At 39.6% G+C, this 18,616-nt stretch overlaps 1 long non-coding RNA gene across 2 annotated transcripts; it reads left to right on the top strand.

Annotated features, from left to right (window-relative positions):
- The first annotated feature begins 183 nt into the window (after nt 1-183).
- Nucleotides 184-16,843, top strand: LOC115348093. Of its 2 annotated transcripts, XR_003925739.1 has the most exons (5): nt 184-297; nt 6,095-6,131; nt 6,708-6,938; nt 7,105-7,299; nt 7,788-7,801. It is a non-coding gene; the product is annotated as an uncharacterized LOC115348093 (long non-coding RNA). The 2 variants fall into 2 exon arrangements; XR_003925738.1 differs by lacking the exon at nt 7,105-7,299 and having other exon boundaries at nt 7,788-16,843.
- The last annotated feature ends 1,773 nt before the right edge of the window (nt 16,844-18,616 follow it).

Genomic DNA, 18,616 nt, shown 5'->3' with positions numbered 1-18,616 from the left:
CCAATCCTTTTCCAGGCGTGTGCCTTCCCCGGGGCCAATCAGAAAGGAAAGGCTCGGAGGCGGGAGGCCAGCCTCGGTGATGGACGGCGCTTGCTGGCCAATCACCGCCAAAACCGGACGGCTGATGCATCGGAGCGGCACCCAATAGGCTTGCGGCCGAGTGGGCGGGCCCGGCGTCGCCGGGCGCTGCGAGCCCCCCGCCGGGTGGCCGAGGTAAGGAGGGGAAGATGGCGGAGTGAGAGGAAGAGGCGGAGAGGCCGGGGCCGGCCGCGGCCCCGCGGCCTCGGCCGCGCTCAGGTGAGTGCGGCGGGGAACAACGGCCTCCGGCGCGGGACCGCACCCAGCCCGGTGCCTGGTGCCCCGCTCCCTGATTGGGCTGGGCCCGGGCGCCCGCGCACCCGCCTCCCCATCCTGCTCCGTGATTGGGCTGGGCCCGGGCATGTTCGCGCCCGCCGCTTCCTGAGGCGCGCTCCGCCCGCCGCCCAGCGCCACGGCCCCGGGCCGGATCGGTGAGCGCGGCTGCCCGCCTCGCCCGGCAGCGCGGCCTCCGCTCTGGGGTGGCCTCGAGGGGGTGTGGGGGGGGGGGGGTGTCCGTGTGGTGACGGCCGGCGCCCGCCGGGGACATCTGCCGGGGCGCGGGTGACGGGGGTGGGAACCGGGTCGGTTCGACCCGCCCGCCGCCCTGAAAAGTCCGAGTAACTTCGGAGCTGGGAGCGGGCGGGCGGCGGTACCGGGCTGCAGCAGATGGCCGGGAGGGAGAGCCCGTTTCCTGCATAGCGGTACCCTACAGCCGAGTCGGGGACGGCCGAGAACGCGCTTTCGGTGAACAGCTGCAGCTGACGGCGTACGTGGAGAAGAGAGACCGAAATGTATCATCCGAAATTAGCCTTTTCGTCTCCGGCTACACACATAGCGCTGATTATAGTTACTCTTCTGTTATCGTTGTTATTCCTGGAATCTGTGTGCTAGATGGATTTTGCTAATCTGCTAGGGTAGTTGCATCCTCTTCTGGTGTCTTTATGTCATACTGACACAGGAGTGCACAAAGGGGATGGCTTCCAAGTCGTTTGACAAAACCAGAACGTGTGAGTAATCTACAGCGCAAAATAAGTTTATGGAGAGTGGAGAGATTATAGTGGAACTGGTTGTAGCCTTATGACTTCGTGTGATTGTTGATAATAAGGTGAAAAGGACTTTACACATGATGAAACATGTGAAGCTGTTACTAAAAACACTACCTCTCCTTTCTGTCTTAGTAACATGCAGGTCAGGTACGCCCTAAATTTTTCAAAATTATTGGAGGTATTTTGTACTACAGAATGGTGCTTTGTTTAAATTTAAAAAAAAAAAAAAAAAAGCAGGGGGGACTTCTTAGTTGAAAGCAAAAGGATTACTGTTGCTAGCTTGAGATTCCTTGTGTTCTGTATTTGATAATTAAATCTTGAGTTTGTTATAGAATTCTAAATGACTGCATTTTCAACGTGCTTGTCAGGTAAAAGTAAAAAATTGAAGTGGTTAAATGAGAAGCACAGCTTTAGATCTTGTGGAGGTGTGGCATGTTATCTTACATGTTCTGAAAGCAGTAGCTGCTTATGAGAAAAATTTCCTGAGGAACATTTTAGCAGTTTCATGTGCTATATTATTCATGTAGTAACAGTAATAGCAGCTTATGAGCAACATAACATTAAGGCACAGTATGCTGCTTATACATGTCTATGTATGAATTGTTAAAATATGTCAGGGGATTTGCCTTTGGCGTATTACACATAAAGATAATTCTGCTTTATATTATCATTACAAGAATAATAAGCAATCAGCTTTCTTTCATGTGAAGTTGTATGCTATTTTAGCACTAAGTAAATTCATTTGGATTAATATTCTTGCTTTGAACACACAAGAGCTGTGAGAAGTAGTGTCTTATAAAAAAAAAAAAACACCCCAAAATCAGAATTTTCTGTTACCCTGGTATATGTCAAATTAACTATATGCACTGCTTTACAATCTTACCCACAGTGCTGTGAGTCTGCAGTGTGAAGATTTGCACAAAAAGGCTAAACATCGTACGATGCTGACTTGTTGTTCAGGGTGTCAAAAATTGTGGGCCAACTAAGGCTAAAAATTCTGACCGAGTCTGTGAAGAGTCTGAAGTATCTCTTGAACACCTCCCACATTCATTCTTAAAAACTGGAAAAGGAAGAATGTTTGAAACGAGTCCTGACATGCCGGAGGTTATGTGAATGCAAGATGCGAGGGCCCGCACAGTCTTTGGAGGATTAAAAAAAAAAAAAAAAAAAAAAAAAAAAAGAGGCTTTCTCTAAAATGGGATGTGGAGGAAGGGCTGTTTCTTTGCCTGAACAGTATTCAAGGAATAGAAAGCTCAGCTGTAAAACAGTATTCCCTATTTTCTCTGCTGCTGTAGGAAGTACTGTTATAATGTTATAACATCAATGTAGCAAATATCCATTGGAAACCTCATAGGAGAGGAAGGTGATTTTATTTAAAATATGAAGTGAAACAAAATGCTCACTCAGGCTTGCAATCTAAGTGGCAGAAAGTGTGTAGTGCCTGAGATGTCTATCCAGCAGCCAAGCACCATAGCAAGGGTGTTTAAGCTGTGTGTCCAGCAGTCTGGTGCTATGTTGCTCGTGTCCAGACATTAAGTTCAGGAGCCCTTGTAGAGGACAGTGGACATCAGCTTGGCAGGTCCTTATGTCTTCTGGCCTCTTCCTAGGTTGGCAACCGTTCTAGATTTCAGATACGCCTTTTTGTACCCTTTTGGAGGTGACAGTGGTCTGCGTTTCTGCCCTGTCCCACTCTGTGGATTATCAGTGTTCTTTGTCTCCAGGTCTGGGTGTCTTCTGAAATTGCAGGGGGATGTGCTGGGGTCTTGATGACCTGCTAACCTGGGTGCCATTAACACAAGCCCTTTTGAGAACCCTGTTCCTGCTCTACATTCTTTTTGGTGCCTCCACACTTGGGCACTCCCTTTCTTTCTCCAGTCACACCAGTCTTAGCCTTTCTATTACAGTTCTCTACATTGCCTCATAGATTGGGTTTAGATGCCTTTTTAAAAGTTACCTAGAAAGTGAAAGAAGCACGAAGGCAGCTGATTTTTTTGCAAGACTGTAAGCTACTTCTATTGTATTTTGCATTTACAATTTAAGCTTTTGTCGTTATCAGGTTTCCAGGTTAAATTTGACACTTTTTAAGACATCAGAAGGACCTTAGTGGACTTGTGATGTGTAGGGCTAATTTTGCTTTCTGTATCTTCCGCACATCACCATCACATTTAACTTTCAAGTTTTCATGTCTTGGTCTTTCTACATAAACCTGTTTGTAGACCTTTCCTTTGTCACATACTTGTCAGGCTGTGGAGAAGAGGAATCATCTTCTATGTCCCTGTTAATTCTGCTTATCTCCTGGAGCATTTCTGTGTGCCTGTGAGAGAGAAAGGTAATATTTCAGAAAACTAGATCTGTTGGATCTGAGCTTTTGCTGACCAATGTAATTAAAACTAAGGGTCAAAACAGAGTGTGAGGGGTGGGGTGAAACTTGGTGGCATAGCTGTATGCTATTCATTTTAGTAGTTTCCAATTCCAGTGTACTGATTATGTCAGAACACTGACTTCTCTTTTTTTTTTTTTTTTTTTTTTCCTCCACATTGGTACTGTCGTGGTTTAACCCCAGCCAGCAACTAAGCACCACGCAGCCGCTCACTCACTCCCCCCCCACCCAGTGGGATGGGGGAGAAAATCGGGAAAAGAAGCAAAACCCATGGGTTGAGATAAGAACAGTTTAATAGAACAGAAAAGAAGAAACGAATAATGATAATGATAACACTAATAAAATGACAACAGCAATAATGAAAGGATTGGAATGTACAAATGATGCGCAGTGCAATTGCTCACCACCCACCGACCGGCACCCAGCTAGTCCCCGAGCTGCGATTCCCCGCCCCCCCTTCCCAGTTCCTAAACTAGATGGGACATCCCATGGTACGGAATACCCTGTTGGCCAGTTTGGGTCAGGTGCCTTGGCTGTGTCCTGTGCCAACTTCTTGTGCCCCTCCAGCTTTCTCGCTGGCTGGGCATGAGAAGCTGAAAAATCCTTGACATTAGTCTAAACACTACTGAGCAACAACTGAAAACATCAGTGTTATCAACATTCTTCACATACTGAACTCAAAACATAGCACAGTACCAGCTACTAGGAAGACAGTTAACTCTATCCCAGCTGAAACTAGGACAGGTACATTGGTAATAGGGCATGTTGATCTATGTGAAAAGACAAATATGCAATTTTGCTGGTAAATTTATTTATGATATAGTTCTTCATCTCTTTTTGGCTTTGAAATTCCTGAAGTTGCCTGTATCCAAGAAGTTGTCTCTCTGAATGTGAGATTTAAAGTTCATGGAAACTAACCTTTAGTTACAGTAGAGCAAAAAAAATATGAATGGGCAATAGGTCAAAACTTAATAAAAATAATATTTTCTGAATTTTTAACAGAAAAATATTAATACATATAATGTTGAGTTTTCACAAATATTTCTTGTTCCAGATTAGTTGATTGTATGTTCAGTAAGTAAGGTATGAAACAAGAAAAATAGTCTTTTTTTTTCTTTTCTTCATAATTTCCACTAGATTTTAACTGTAGAGTTGATATTGTCACCACCAGTTTCAGTGCCTGCTAATTTTCAATAGCCTTGATTCATATCCAGTTGCATTTGCAAGTTCTGTTGGTACTAGTGTGAACTCTGCTCCCACATAATCTATGAAAGTCAGATAGAAAGTGTATCAAGCAGAGTGGTTAAAAACTGGGGCATCCAAAGTCAGTGAACTTGTTAAAATAAAATTAAAAAAAATTGGTTAATGACAGCTGAATTTCAGTATTAGATGAACCATCCCTTTGTATGAGTTGCTTTAAGTGTCACCTGCTTCTTTTTTATAATAAGACTTACTTTAATGCGTAGTTTAGAATAAGTGAAAGAAAATCCAACTTTTCAAAGATTGGCATTGGGAATTGTTTCTATTATGTAGAGTAAGTTTGAGAGAGTTCCTGATAACTGTTCCTTATCAAATGAATTGTTTTGTGAATCATTTGCTGTTGGTTCGTTGATCTCTCAAAGTCACATAGTGCTTGGCAGGTTCTTGAGGTAGGAAGGGTCAAAACTGACAACATGAGAATGGAATAATTACCCTGAAATACAGGGTTAGGGATTATTTGATAACTGGATTTTCTGAATGTGCAGGTCCCTGGTGCTTGAAGAAATGCCATGTTGTGCAGGAGGGTGGAAGCTAGTAATACTTTGGTGAGGATACTGGGAGTTTTTAATAATTTAAGTTCTGTGTGATGAGATAGTTCTGCTTATAGCAATCCATTGTTCTTCCAGTCAGGTTGTCAGCTCAACGTCCTTGAGAACAGGCATTATGCTTCCTTGCTACAGTGGTTTGTTATTAACCTGAAAGAGTTTCTTGCCTTACTGGAGACTGAAATTGTGTCCATCTCAGTTCCTATGAAACTGAAACATGTGTCTGTTGATGATAGCTTACCATAACAAGGTTGTTTGTCTTCAAAATATGCACAATTAAAAAGTCATTTGGGTAGTGGTGTATACTTAATGCTTCAGATGTAGTCAGTCGAGCATGGGCCATAGGCTGTTCTCAGTAAAGCAGAAACCAACAAATTCCAGGGGAAAAGGGAATTCAGTACTGTGTAAACTACATTCTGTGGAATGAATAACACATGATTTTACTCCAGGAAGCAGAATGGTTTCTGAACAAAAGCCTTTCAGGCATGTTTTGGGTGTATGCTTCTCTTCCCCAGCCTGTTCTTAGTTAAAAGTTTGCCTGTCCTGGGTATGGAAACTTTGGCCCAATTCACTTGATCATCCTTTCCTGTAAAGTAAAGGAAAGGGGGTAGGTGTGATCATTTGAAAAAGTAACATTAGCATGTTTTATGTAGAATGTCTAAAAGAGTTAACTAGTCCCTGTAAGGTACAGCTAATCTTTTGTGTCTTGTGCAGATAATCACATATGATCTGAATAGCTTCCTAGATGCAAATTTAATTTCTTTTGTTCATCTCTTTCTCTCTAGGCTCACTGAGGGAGATGTGGATTGATCAAAAATAACAGTGAGTAAAGCCATAAGATTATTTAGGTACTAAATGTCAGATACTAAACTTGTCAAGTTTGTTGGTTGATTAGGCTTTTTCTTATATCTTTTTTTTTTTCTTTTCTTTTTCTGTCCAAAGAAATCAGTCATTGAGATTCTAATTTTTTGTAGGATACTTTCAGAGAACTGGAATGTTGCCACAGTGTCAGCTTTCAGCTTGGTCTTTGCTTGAAAGAAACTTTGATTTAACGATATATTCTAACAGGAATGAATGCTTTTAAAGTTATAAAATTCCTGTCCCATGATGTCATTTTGCTCTGCTAAGAGGCACTAATTGTGTAATTGTATTAACTTGGAGTAGTTATCTTAAAAGTTGTATTTGTTAAACAGTAGGATTGGAAGAACTATAACATAACCAAATGTCAGTTATCAAATACAGAAACATACATTCAAAATTCCTAAGGATGACAATCAACTTCTGGAGTTTTGATTCCCACCCCCACCCCAGTGAATGAAATAAAGATATTCTATAGTTAACAGAGTGCTATATTCTGTTCTCAGTTCTGCCACAAACCTTTGGCATGTTTTGTTGCAGCTCTCCAGGTCTGTTTTTCCCCGTCTTCATAACAAGAATAAGACTTTCCCAACAGTGTGAGCATGGATGGTCAAGCTCATGATCAGCTGAAATACTTGAGTGCCTCAGAGAGAAAGTGATGGTGATGAGTGCTGTATTTCCATTTTCATGATCTACTCGCTACTTCTAACATAGGAGTTGAAAATTGTCACTGGAAGATTATTTCTGAACTTGATCAACTAAAGGGTTAAGGTAATTAGAATAAGATGAGAAATACAGACAGAAAAGAGGAAGGGGTTAGAAAATACAGTGTATCCTCATGTTCTTGTATGTGAGAAAGAGAAACCAAAGGAAAAAAATTCTCTTTAACATCTCTGTTGTAGTGCAGGAGAATGATAATAAATGTTTCTGGCACTAGCTATGCAGGAGCGCACCCATATTACCTTCCAATGCAGGCTGGCATCAAACTTAAAGCAGAAGAATCATGTCTTAACAGCTACTGTGACTAGGTGATGCCAGGTGACTGTCACTGATGACAGGCCAGGAGATCACTGACAAGATAAGTTATTGAAGTATGTCTACACTGTGGATAAGTGGGGAGAAATGAGTAAAAGTAAGTACCTGATCTGTGTGATCTTACAGCTGTCATAAGTGCTTTTTTCCTCTACAGCACTGACAGTTTCATAGTTAATTAGGTGATAGTTTATGGTCTCTCTTTGAATTGTGACTGGCTATAGCAGAATACACTCTCTCTGTGTGCAGTGTGCCTTCTGGTGCTACCTCAACATTGTCATGCTATATGTTGGAGCCACAGTTAAGAAGCCCCATAGCTAATTAACACTGGTGTATTTTTTGATGCATTGCTTCTGAGTAAGCATATAGTTTAGCATTTCTGTAGTATTTGCTTAGCCAGCTTATGGACATCAACAGTTAGATATAAAATCTTACAGAGCAAGGGATTATTGCAGTTTGTGAAGCCAGCTAGTTTTGTCCATTGAAGTCAGACTTCTAAAGCAATGAACCAGTGGGCATTTTAATGTTGAATGTATTTTATTCTGATTCCTAAACTACCTCTCCTGTTTTTTTATTTTGGGATTCCAGATCCTCTCCTGAAAACCTGTCCTTCGCTTCATGGAGCTGAATGAACAAAGATCTCTCCAGTTCCTCTTTCAACCATTTCACCCAACATTTGATTCACCAGACGACTTCTCCCACAGAAGTACCCCACTATTTTATCAAAACTCGAAAGCAGAGTAACAGAAATCAGCATTTGTTTCCCCGAAGAAATGTCTTCTGTGCCAGCTCTTCATCCAGCTTTCTGCATTCTGTTTTAAAATGAGAAATACTTTGTAATCAGATGCAAGTGGAAGCTGGTGTTCTTCACTGATACCTCCTTCTTCATTTTAGGAAGGTTAAGTACTTCACTGTGTCATACTGGAATTCCTAGCAGATAAAGTGTCTGCATGCATTGGTATGTCAGACTGTCTTGACATGTATGAGAAGTTGCGGCAGGAAAACCAGAACATGTTTTCTGCTCTGACATGAGGAAGAAACTTACCAAACGATTGGGGACATCCCATACAGGTATTTTCTAGTTCAGGACCCAGGCTTGACTTTGTAGATAGATGTCTTGATGTCAACTCACAAAAGCAGCTAATGCACAGGAACAAATGCAGAATCACCTTGTCTATAGTGTGTAAATGCATCGTCCCAGTCTGTGATCAAAATGTATATTTGCATGTGTAAACCTATGTAAGTGCTGGATATGAAGAGCTTTCACCAGAAGGAGAAATTACTCTGCACCATTTCATTTTTAGCAAAGAAAAATGAAGCTTTAAAGGCCTCTGGGGTAACAGGATAATGATTAGGTTTATGTTAAATCATTCCCTCCCTCTGGCTTTTTATGAATCTTTAGCAGCAAAAGGAACAAAAACATTCTATGGTAGAAGAGTTGGGGCAGAACTTCTTTCTTTATTACAAAAATTAACTTCTGGTGGGATGGAAGAGACCAGAGGTATAAAGTTGCAGTTTATCCCCTTAGCTTCCTTGGCACAGCTTCAGCTTTTCATAGTGCTGATGGAATCAGCTTTTTGATTCTTCTGGGACTGAGAACTGAGATGATCTGTATGTTTCCATCATCTAGGTAGAAATAGGCCCAAGAGAATGGACTGTTAGCCACGTAAGAGGGATGAGTTGAGAGAGAGCAGAAATACTTAGGATGGGCCTTTTTCTGGTTCCTCTTATTCCTTCCCAAACTAAGGCGCAATCTGTTGTTCTTATGTTTACATAAGATTCTTTGTCTCCATCATTTGTGATTGTATGGATTATATAGGATGTTTTCTGTCATTCTGAGATGGGAGCGTATATTGTTCGCATGCTCCCTGCTATGGTATTGTATATGGCAAGTAAGATTTCTTGGCAAAAAAACCCCAGAACTGGGATATATATTCTATTCCACTTCAAATCTGGAGCTCTTCTTAGTGCACCTTATTGCAAGCTTGTGATTTAGAAAATGTGACTTACTAGCTTAAAATAATATTTTCAAATCTGGATCAAATAAAGGTATATAGGTTCTGTTAATAGGTTTTGGTAGATAATAGCATGGTTGGGAGGGGGGTGGTTTAGATTTCTTGGTTTTTTCTTTTTTTCCTTTTAGAAAACTGCTGGAGAGAGCCAGACAGCCTGAAAATGGCTGAAAAAGCCAACAATTGAAATCCTGAAATCTTGATGATAGATTGCAAGTGCAGCATTCTTGTATTTAAAATGTGGTGACATTTTATGGGACCAAGTTCCATAGCAGAGTAAGGACAAGTGTTGATGTTGATCCTAATCTTCAGAGTAGAGTTGCGTTAAGTCTGTGTTTAGACTTGCATTGTAACAATAAGATTTAATGACAGCTTTACCCATTTTTTGTTTCCATGAAGAAAGGATCAGACACGTAAACTGAGGAGTGGTGGGCAAGACACTGCGTATCAAAATAATGCCAACTGTAATGAGCAGAGAGGTGCACTAAAGTTGTGTGTAACATTGTGATGAGCTGTGTGATAAGAGTTACATTGATCTTGATGAGGCAACCACCAGTTTTAAGAACATAGGATTTCTTTGCTGAATATGGTCTGAATTTTCTGGCATTGGAGGCAGCTAGAAAAGCACACTTCCTTTTAGGGCCTCCTTATGTTGAAACCAATGGGATTTAATGTAGATGTCTGTAGAAGCAGGATCCATCCCTAAGTGATGGAAAATACTGTCAATATCATAGGATTATAAGTGGTTGGGAGGTGTCTGCTGTAAGAAACACCTGATTTTAGATCTGGGAATTTCCTTTTCTTCCCTCTGCCCATACTTAGCCTTCTGACGTTAGAGCTAGCAGTTGTTTCTTGCATAGCTTGATGACAAAATACTTGGGAGAGAGGAAGGTGGGGTTTTTTTGTGTGGCCATGTACAAAAACCTAAGAATTTGTTTGACTGGAGAGTAGACACTTTAAGTTCCTCCGATTTCTTTTTCCATAGGAAAAACCCTCAACATTTTGTAACCCTGCGTTGTAACAAAAAAATAGAATTGCTGATTTTTCCTGACTCCTATCCATGACAATGTAACAATATTAGGTTTCAAGTTTAATTTTAGAACATAACATTTCTAGCAGGGCTAAGGATCTATGGCTTTCACAGAAGTAATACTCCAATAGTGCATGCCCAGAAGACCCCCATTGCCGTACCTTTCTGGCCAGCACCTTTATAAAACTGCTGTGTTAGGAAATGCTGCCTCAGCCTACTTACTTTTTCTTGCTCCACTTTTTCTCTATGTTGGTTGGAAATCTTCCCATGTGAAAGATTACAAAAACAAGGGGCATGTGCAATAGATCATATATATATACATATATATATTTTAATACTTGTGGACAAAATGATGTTACAAGTTGTTTGAAAACAACAAAATCACCAATGTCTTCCATTTGAGATGTGTATAGTTCCATAAGCATTAGTGCTTTGTAGCAAACTGTAGTGCCATGTTAGGATCAGTGCATGAGCCTAGTAGTATTTTTACAATTTCAGAGTGACAAATTTATTGATAAACAGTGATGATAATGTAATTAACAGTAGAAAGGATACAATAGAAATGTCACAAACATGGTCTAAACATGCAGTATCCTCCCTTTGACAATGGCAACGCTATCTTTAGAAATAGAATGCATTCACTTAATGGGCTTCATAGAATCATAGCTGACTTTTTGTTTTTAGTCTATCTGTCCAACTGCAATAGTAAGCTAGAGTACTTAAGTGTTCAGAATTCTCATCTCCATCACTGGGATTCTTTTCTATTTAGTCTTTGTTGAAGGTGTTTTCTTCCATGTACAGCATTTTCAATTTTATTATTACCCATCCTGTGATATACTCAGAAAAGTATGAATGTGCTAAGGAGTTTGTGTGCATTTTGAACACATCTCTTCTACCTTAAGATCATTTACAAAATCTGTTAAGTAATTTTTTTCTTCAGATCTGACTATAATTTTTATAACTAGTTAAACATTATCCTCCTTATATAACAAGTTAATGGTTGCAAAATGCTATCTGCCAATTGTGCATAGAAGACTTATCCATTATTGCAGGAATGGGGAACCTTTTTTGGCTGAAGTCCTATTGAATCTTTTAACACCTTTGGTGGATCCTGCATTTACATACATCTTAATATTAATAATAGTAAGAGAGAATATAATAAGGCCAAGGGCTGTTGAAAAACAACATTGCAGACTGTATCTGTGCAGCAGGCTATCTCTAGCCTATGGATCAGAGATTCCCCACCCCTGTATTGTTGAGAATTCAATATCCTATATTTTAGGTAACTTCCAGTATTGCTTTCCAGCTCTAAGCTCAATTTTAATAATTTCTGTCTCTCCCTCTGCTTCTTTCAGAAGGAAAGTTTAGAACAGGGGAAGTCCAAATGAGTTAGCGTTCAATGGGCAGCTTGGACTGGTCAAATAAGAGACTGGTATGATTCCTGAGATGTGCAATGCTCTGTGGATGGCATCCTCTGATTTCCTAGGAAAAAGTCTTTTATTTGGTGCCAGTGTTGCTCTTCACCCATTTATCTCTTTTACAAGAACAAAATTCTCTTTCAACTTAGAGAGGATACTGCATTGTTTTTTCCTGAGACCTGCCTGTAAATGGCCGTTAGAGGGAGGGAGGGAATGGGTAGCTTGGTTTTGTAATTTTGATACGATATATCTCTAAAGTAATTAGTCAAGAAGCATGTACTTTGGTGCAAAACCAGTAATCCGTGCAGAGTTATTGTATGTAACATGGGAAAAAAAAGCCAAACCCAAACCAACAACCCTCTGCATCTAATACATTTCCAAGAGAATTGGACAGGTGCGCCATTTACAGCAGAGCTCTGGGGGACCTGCGCTGAGAGTTAGGTTAAATTCTAAATGGAAGTAGCTGTACCATTGAATAAAGTAGTTTAGTGCTTGGGAGAATCAATTGAAAAATACCTCTGAAACTGGAATGCAAAATAGCACAGTATGTAGGGGGAAGAATCCCTGATGCAAACAAAGCCATAAGATGATTTAATAAGAAAATAGAACTTTAGTAGCAATAACTGTTTTGCATGTGATAGTAAATAACTTGCATTAGCAAGACTGTACAGTAGAGTAAGTGGGTAATAACCAAATAAGTTTGTGGAGCTCTGTGCTGCAGGGAGTTGCGTGAAGAGTCTCTTCCTGAGAAGATAGGTGAATTCCTCTTCTGTTCCTCTCATTCGAGGGAATTTGGCACTTGAATACTTAGTTAATGAAGCTGATTTAAAAAAAAAAACAAAAAACTAGCTTTGTCACATGTCTGAAGCACTGTCAACGAGTGCTGGGGGAAGGGCAGACAGTTCTTTTTGAAAGGATAGCTGAAGTTTCCCGATATTTTGTTCTTTTTTGTAGTCTAGCACTTGCTCTATTTCTCAGAGAAGAAACTAAACCCTTCCAAATACTGGTCTGTGAAGAGAACCTGATTCTGAAGTTAGAAGCTTCTATTGTGGGAAGTACTTTTTGTTTTCTTTGTTTAAAAAGACCAATCTGAGATGGTCTTTAAATAAAAAAAAAAAATTAGAGAACACATGACACTCAAAACATTTGTACATCCCAAGCACAATTGTAGAATTCTAAAAATGTTACTTTACAGAAAAAAATAATTTTAGCCTTGCTAAACACTCTGTTTCAGACCATAATTGATTTCTCTTGATACCTGAAGTTTTGCAGAGGTGAGTACTGTGAAGCCTCTGGTAACGCAAAGGGTTATTGATCTACGGCCATAGCCTCTGCACCCAGCAAAGTATTTGCTGTCAAAGGGTTACATAAAAGAGCCACAGGAGTTCTAAAAAGTCCATAGTTCACACTGTTTTCAATGCAGATATATAGTGTATAGAGACAATATGGCCCAACAGATAATTCTGTTCAGAATACATTATTATTACATCAGAGGTTTAGATCTATCTGGCTGGATTTCTTCTAGAAAGCTGAAGTAATTTGGACTGTAACTTACAGCTGAACAGTGGCTTCTAACATTTCAGAATTACAGAGGTGAAGCCCTTTGGCTCTTCATAAGTTGATAATGGGACTGTGAGGGCTGTGAGCATTTTTACAGTATAAAGTAACCAAGATAAGCATGAGAATGCCTAAATTAATAGTTGGCTAATATGTAATATGTGTATGAAAAGCTAATTGATCTGGAAGGTTGTAATCAGCTTAAATTCCAGCTATTGAATTATTGATAAAATTGGAAGCTGGCCATAGGGGACTTTAATTTGATTGTTATCTGATTACATTAGAGAAATTGTAAATTTATTCTGGTCTGTGGTCAGCAAGTACATTTACATAATAATGAAATAATAATGAAAACACAGTCATGTTCATACTTCAGAAGTACGAAATTTGTGGCTTCAAGGGTTTATTCATTCAGAGAAGCAGGGGAGGAAATCAAGACTGATGTAGCTATCTGCATATTCTTCCCAGTTCAGACTTCTTATAATGATCTGTGTTCTACGGGCTACTAGACTAGAAATTACTATTCACAGCAACAAAAGGAATCCCTTTGCCTTTCAGCTCTTGTAGTATGGCATGACTTTTGCTCCAACCCCCTTGATTTCACTGCTTCTAAAACTAAGTGGAAGTGTTAGATGCTACCACGTTCAGTGTGGGCTATCAAAGGTGTAGTGACCAGTACTGACATGCCTTCTTTAGCAGTAGTAAACCCAGATGATACAAGTATATGCTGTTTCCATACCCAGTAGTGCTGCTGCAGAAGGTCTAGCCAGTACTTGTGTTGGGATTGCACCTTCAGGAATTGCATCTTCTGCAACTGAGGATAATTGTCAAATTTAGGACAAAAAACAAAGTCTTGCAAAGACACCTTGATAGTACGTGAGAAGAAATTGTACTGAGCTTCAGGACACTGACACTTTATACAAGGATTACATTGTTAGGAGCTGGCACTGTGTTTTTTGGGGCAGAGAAAGGAAAAATATGGAAGAGAAGAACAGTTTTTGATGGATAACCAATCTTAGAAATAATTGCTTACTGCATCCCTAAGAAACTGTCTGGTCTTCCTCCAAAAATAATAATCCTGCTTGCTGTTCAGGTACAGAGCTGCATAGTGGCAGTTCAGGTTAGATTTCATTGGATTTCTTTTACTGAATGATCCAGCATTTTGCCCCCGTAGCGCTTTGACTGGCACACAAAAGCCAACAGTTGAACCAGGGTGTCTCGTTTAACAGTGCAGAGCACTAACCGTGGATTCTGACGTCTATTCCCTTTCAGTCTCCTCTACACTTTCTCCAGAGTTTTAGCAAAAGTGATGGTGTTCATGATGTAAGCAGAGCGTGTTTCTATCTCTGAACCTATGTACCAGGTTATAATATAGACAGATTCCCTAAGGCTTTACAGTATCTAAGGTTAAAGATAAAAGGTAACTTACTGTTATAACTTGCTGTTTAGTGTGTCCTTTGTAAATCCTGTCTGCTTCTCTCCGCTTCCCCTCCAAATGAGTGTGTTTGCAGGTCAAATAAAAGGTGGCTAGTTTGTAATGCCTTAGGCATGAAGAACTGCATGGAGAAACTGAAGGAAAGCGGCACAGGCCCACAAACCAAATCTTAGAGCTAGTATTCTAATTATGCATGATTCAAAATGTCTAGTGTAACGTAGTTATTACCAGTAAATTGAGATATGCATTTATACATAATGAAGCAATAGGAATTAATATACCAATAGCTTGAACTTCCTGCTTTGATTCTCAAATTTTGGTTTTTTTAGAGAATGTGCTGCCTCTGTAGAGAAAGGGGCAGAATGTATAGATAGGGACAGAAGCATGGCACCAAAACTGTAAATCAGGAACCAGAATCAGCAGAACTCGCCTTTATAACCTCTTGTCTGGTTCATATTAGTGCCCTGAGCATGTAAAAAGCAGGGCATGAACTAAGCATGTTTAGGGGCGAGATGAGGTTTCTCACCTGCTGCAGCTGTAGCAAGGAAAAGGGTGCAGAGTTTCTTACAAGGTGCAGGGGGGAGCAACTGATGGAAAAAAAAAACAAAAAAAACAACAAACACAAAACAACACAAAAAAACAAGTAACAGAAACCACAGACTCAAATTGAGTGTAGTATTTGCCAGACAGTAGCTAATAAGCTTGGGTGTGGTGAGAGAAATTATTTGGAGAAGACTGAAATTAATAAGCACAGTACATATATTTCAGGTGTTGAATAGCTTTTTAATAGACAGTATTTTCAGGTAACTCTCTAGCCACATAGGCAGCTGTACTGAAGCATACTGGTACCAGCCAGCAATAATGGCACCTGCAGGAATGAACCTGAAAATACTGGTAATCTTGTATATTTTTTAAGTTCTTTAAAGAGATTTTTTAAAAACAGAAAATGAGATTTGATCACTGAAGGTCTTTATCTTCTGCAACACAGGTTGCAATGGTCTTTTTTCTTTATTTCACTTATTAAATAAAAGGGAATTTGGGTGCCATCTTTCTGTAAACTTTTAGTGTGTTCTCTGTAATCTTTCCCAAGTCTTTTAGTGCATAATGCAGTGAATTTCTGCTGGCAGTTTGAAAATAACATAGAACATGTGGCATAGCCTGCGTCACTAATACTTTTCCAAGTTTAAACTTATATTCAAACATGTAGAATACTAGCTTGTTACTGCAGAATTCCATACTTCTAGCTTAGCTTAATTTTGTAGGTGGGCTTAACTTGTGCAGAACACTTCTCCATGTACAGAGGCTCAGTCCTCTTTCTTAAATAGAAAGAGGAAGCATCTTGGCAGAAGAAATTGTGTGTCAAGTTAACTCCTGTTCATAGTTCATAGCCAACCATCCATAAAGCACCGTGATTTGCGTTTAGAATGGGGGTTACATTTTTCTCATGAATGCTCTTTCTAGATATACAAGAATTGCCAAATGAAGATAGAGATATTATAGGAGAAGATAACTATTTTATGGTATCAGAAGTTAGACTACATGAAATCCTTTGAGCCAACTTCTTCAAGCAAAAAGGGAACTTGTAAAATCAGTTTAGCCCAGTGGTTAACCATGGTCACCTAATTCTTAGTGGGTATTCTTTAGTACACTTCACATGGGTTTAAACCCTGTTAAATATATTTTCTTTTGTGTGATGAGTAAGCAGTTGTATCCTTTGTTAATGCTTATTGCCTTCAATATAAAACCTGGGGAATAAGCTACTTTAGGATGTCAGTGAAGACATCCTCCTTTTGAAAAGTATGATATAACAGCAAAGGAGAAGTATTAGTTATAGATTATTAAAAATTACTTTAGTACTTAAAAAACAGGCTAGAAAATACTTCTTATGCTGAACTTCTGATGGCATGCTCACATGGATTAGTGGAGGAAATTATTGGTGTCACTAGGAACTATGTACTCCCATTGCACATATGTTTTACATGGTAACAGTGGAAGAATGTCTCCCTGCAAATTCTGATGTTTTTCCAAAAGGCAGCTTGCTTTTATATCTATGCATCTTTGAGGATTTCAAGATAAGATTTTATTCTTTTGACACTGTAAAGAGGAACTGTTTAAAAATGAACTTGGAAACTCTGCACCTGTATACAAATTTTTTTAGCAATAAAGCAGCACAGGCTGAGAATGCACTAAAACTGGATGTGTCATTTGTTCAGAAGACAAATTAACCAACCTAACTATACGCTTCACTTCTGAGATGTTTGTACTTGGTGTACCTTTGTCAAAACTTCACAATTTGAGCTAAACTAACATATGCTGGCTATCTGCCTTGGGTCCAGCTGTTCTGGCAGACTTCAGGCACAAGAGACTCTGACTTCGTGGAAGGCAACTAAAGAAAAATTGTTACTCCACTCATACCAAGATGGGCAATTTATCAGATAAAAGCTTCAAGGGTTGTTTTAGATGGTAGCAGAAAGCTCTGTTGCTTGTATAGATTGTCTAAAAGTAGTAAGCCCCTGAGAAAACCGTTTCATGTATGTGGATTGTGTACTATTTTGGCAACTACATTTCTGAAAAATTCCTTCTGTGGTTGGCATGTCACAACCTGCAGGGAGGCACAACTTTCCTTGCAGTTGCTGCTGAAAGCAGTTTTGGGGAGTGCTGTAACACAGCAGCATGACACCACCTGACGAGGACTGTGCAAAACCAGTTATGGATTGCTAACCCTTATGGTAGCTTATAGAAGATTCACAGTATGATTGTTACTTCAGTAGCCTGTTCAGACACCTTAATTGTTTCATTTTCTAGTTGTTTTTGTCTTTAGATTCCAGAGAAGACAGCTGCTGGTTAGCTAACATAAGAAGGCCTGACCTTGAGACTTGCTTTCCAAGTGGTTGGTCTTCATTTAAATAGAGAATCCATCCCTCCCACACCAGACTGGCCCTGGCTGCACTTAAAGCTAGAACACATCTCTCAAGACACCTAGTTAGAGGAGATGAGGTTCTACACTAGAATCAGAAAAAAAACAAATATTCACTGATCAGTTGTAGATTAAGAGGAATTTGAATTTGGGACAGCCTGTGGGATCAAACACTGAAGCTTTCAGGAATAAAAGTTTATAAGCATCATTTAATCAAAGTGCACCCATGGGTTTAAGTTGATATCTCAGTAAGTGTTCATCTCAAATTACTGAAGATAACGCATTTATTTTATGTGGCTTGCTTCTTAAAACAGAATTTACTTAGAACACTGTACTGCTGTGAGTGGCAGCAGGTACATCAGGCAATAGTCAGTGCCAAGAAAACATCATTTGACAAACAGACACAAAGGACCACAGCTTGACTCAACAGAGCGGAGGTCCTCTCAGTTCCAAGATCAGAGAAATGTAGTTTAAAAATTTACCAGCTGTTGTTTAGCACATACTTAATATTTGTTTAAATTCATGCTAAATAATGTAATATGAAGAACCATTAATTTAATGCTTCATCATGAACCGGGACCCAAGCAAGATAAACTGATGGGTTTTTTTCTGCAAACATAATCTAAGGAAAAAAAGGGGGCTTGTGACTCACATGATATTACCAGTTATCTGCACAACATATATTTCTGAATTTCAGCTTTGTTTTTATTTTAAAAGTTTCTTCTTTACAACTGTAAAGGTAATATAAAAAAAATGTAACTTGACAGTTGTCTTTTCCTTTTAGGGATAGACACTTAGGTAAATGAAGCAAGACAATTTAGCACTATCATACACAGTATAGATGTAAACTATATAGCAAGAAACAGTCCCTGTGCAGAAACCAGAATGAAAGGGCAAAAGTGAGTAATCCCATATCAGTCATGTTTCTTAGACTGATGCGACAAGGCTGTCACTTAGAAAGTAACACAGAAGTGAAGTTATACAATGGAAAACATTTACCAGAGATGGAAGATGCTTGCGCAAAATGAGCTGAGTCACAAGACCCCAG

The sequence above is a fragment of the Aquila chrysaetos genome, chromosome 2, assembly GCF_900496995.4.
Source record: "Aquila chrysaetos chrysaetos chromosome 2, bAquChr1.4, whole genome shotgun sequence".
NCBI classification, from domain to species: domain Eukaryota; kingdom Metazoa; phylum Chordata; class Aves; order Accipitriformes; family Accipitridae; genus Aquila; species Aquila chrysaetos.
This window is presented reverse-complemented; position numbering and strand designations above follow the sequence as displayed.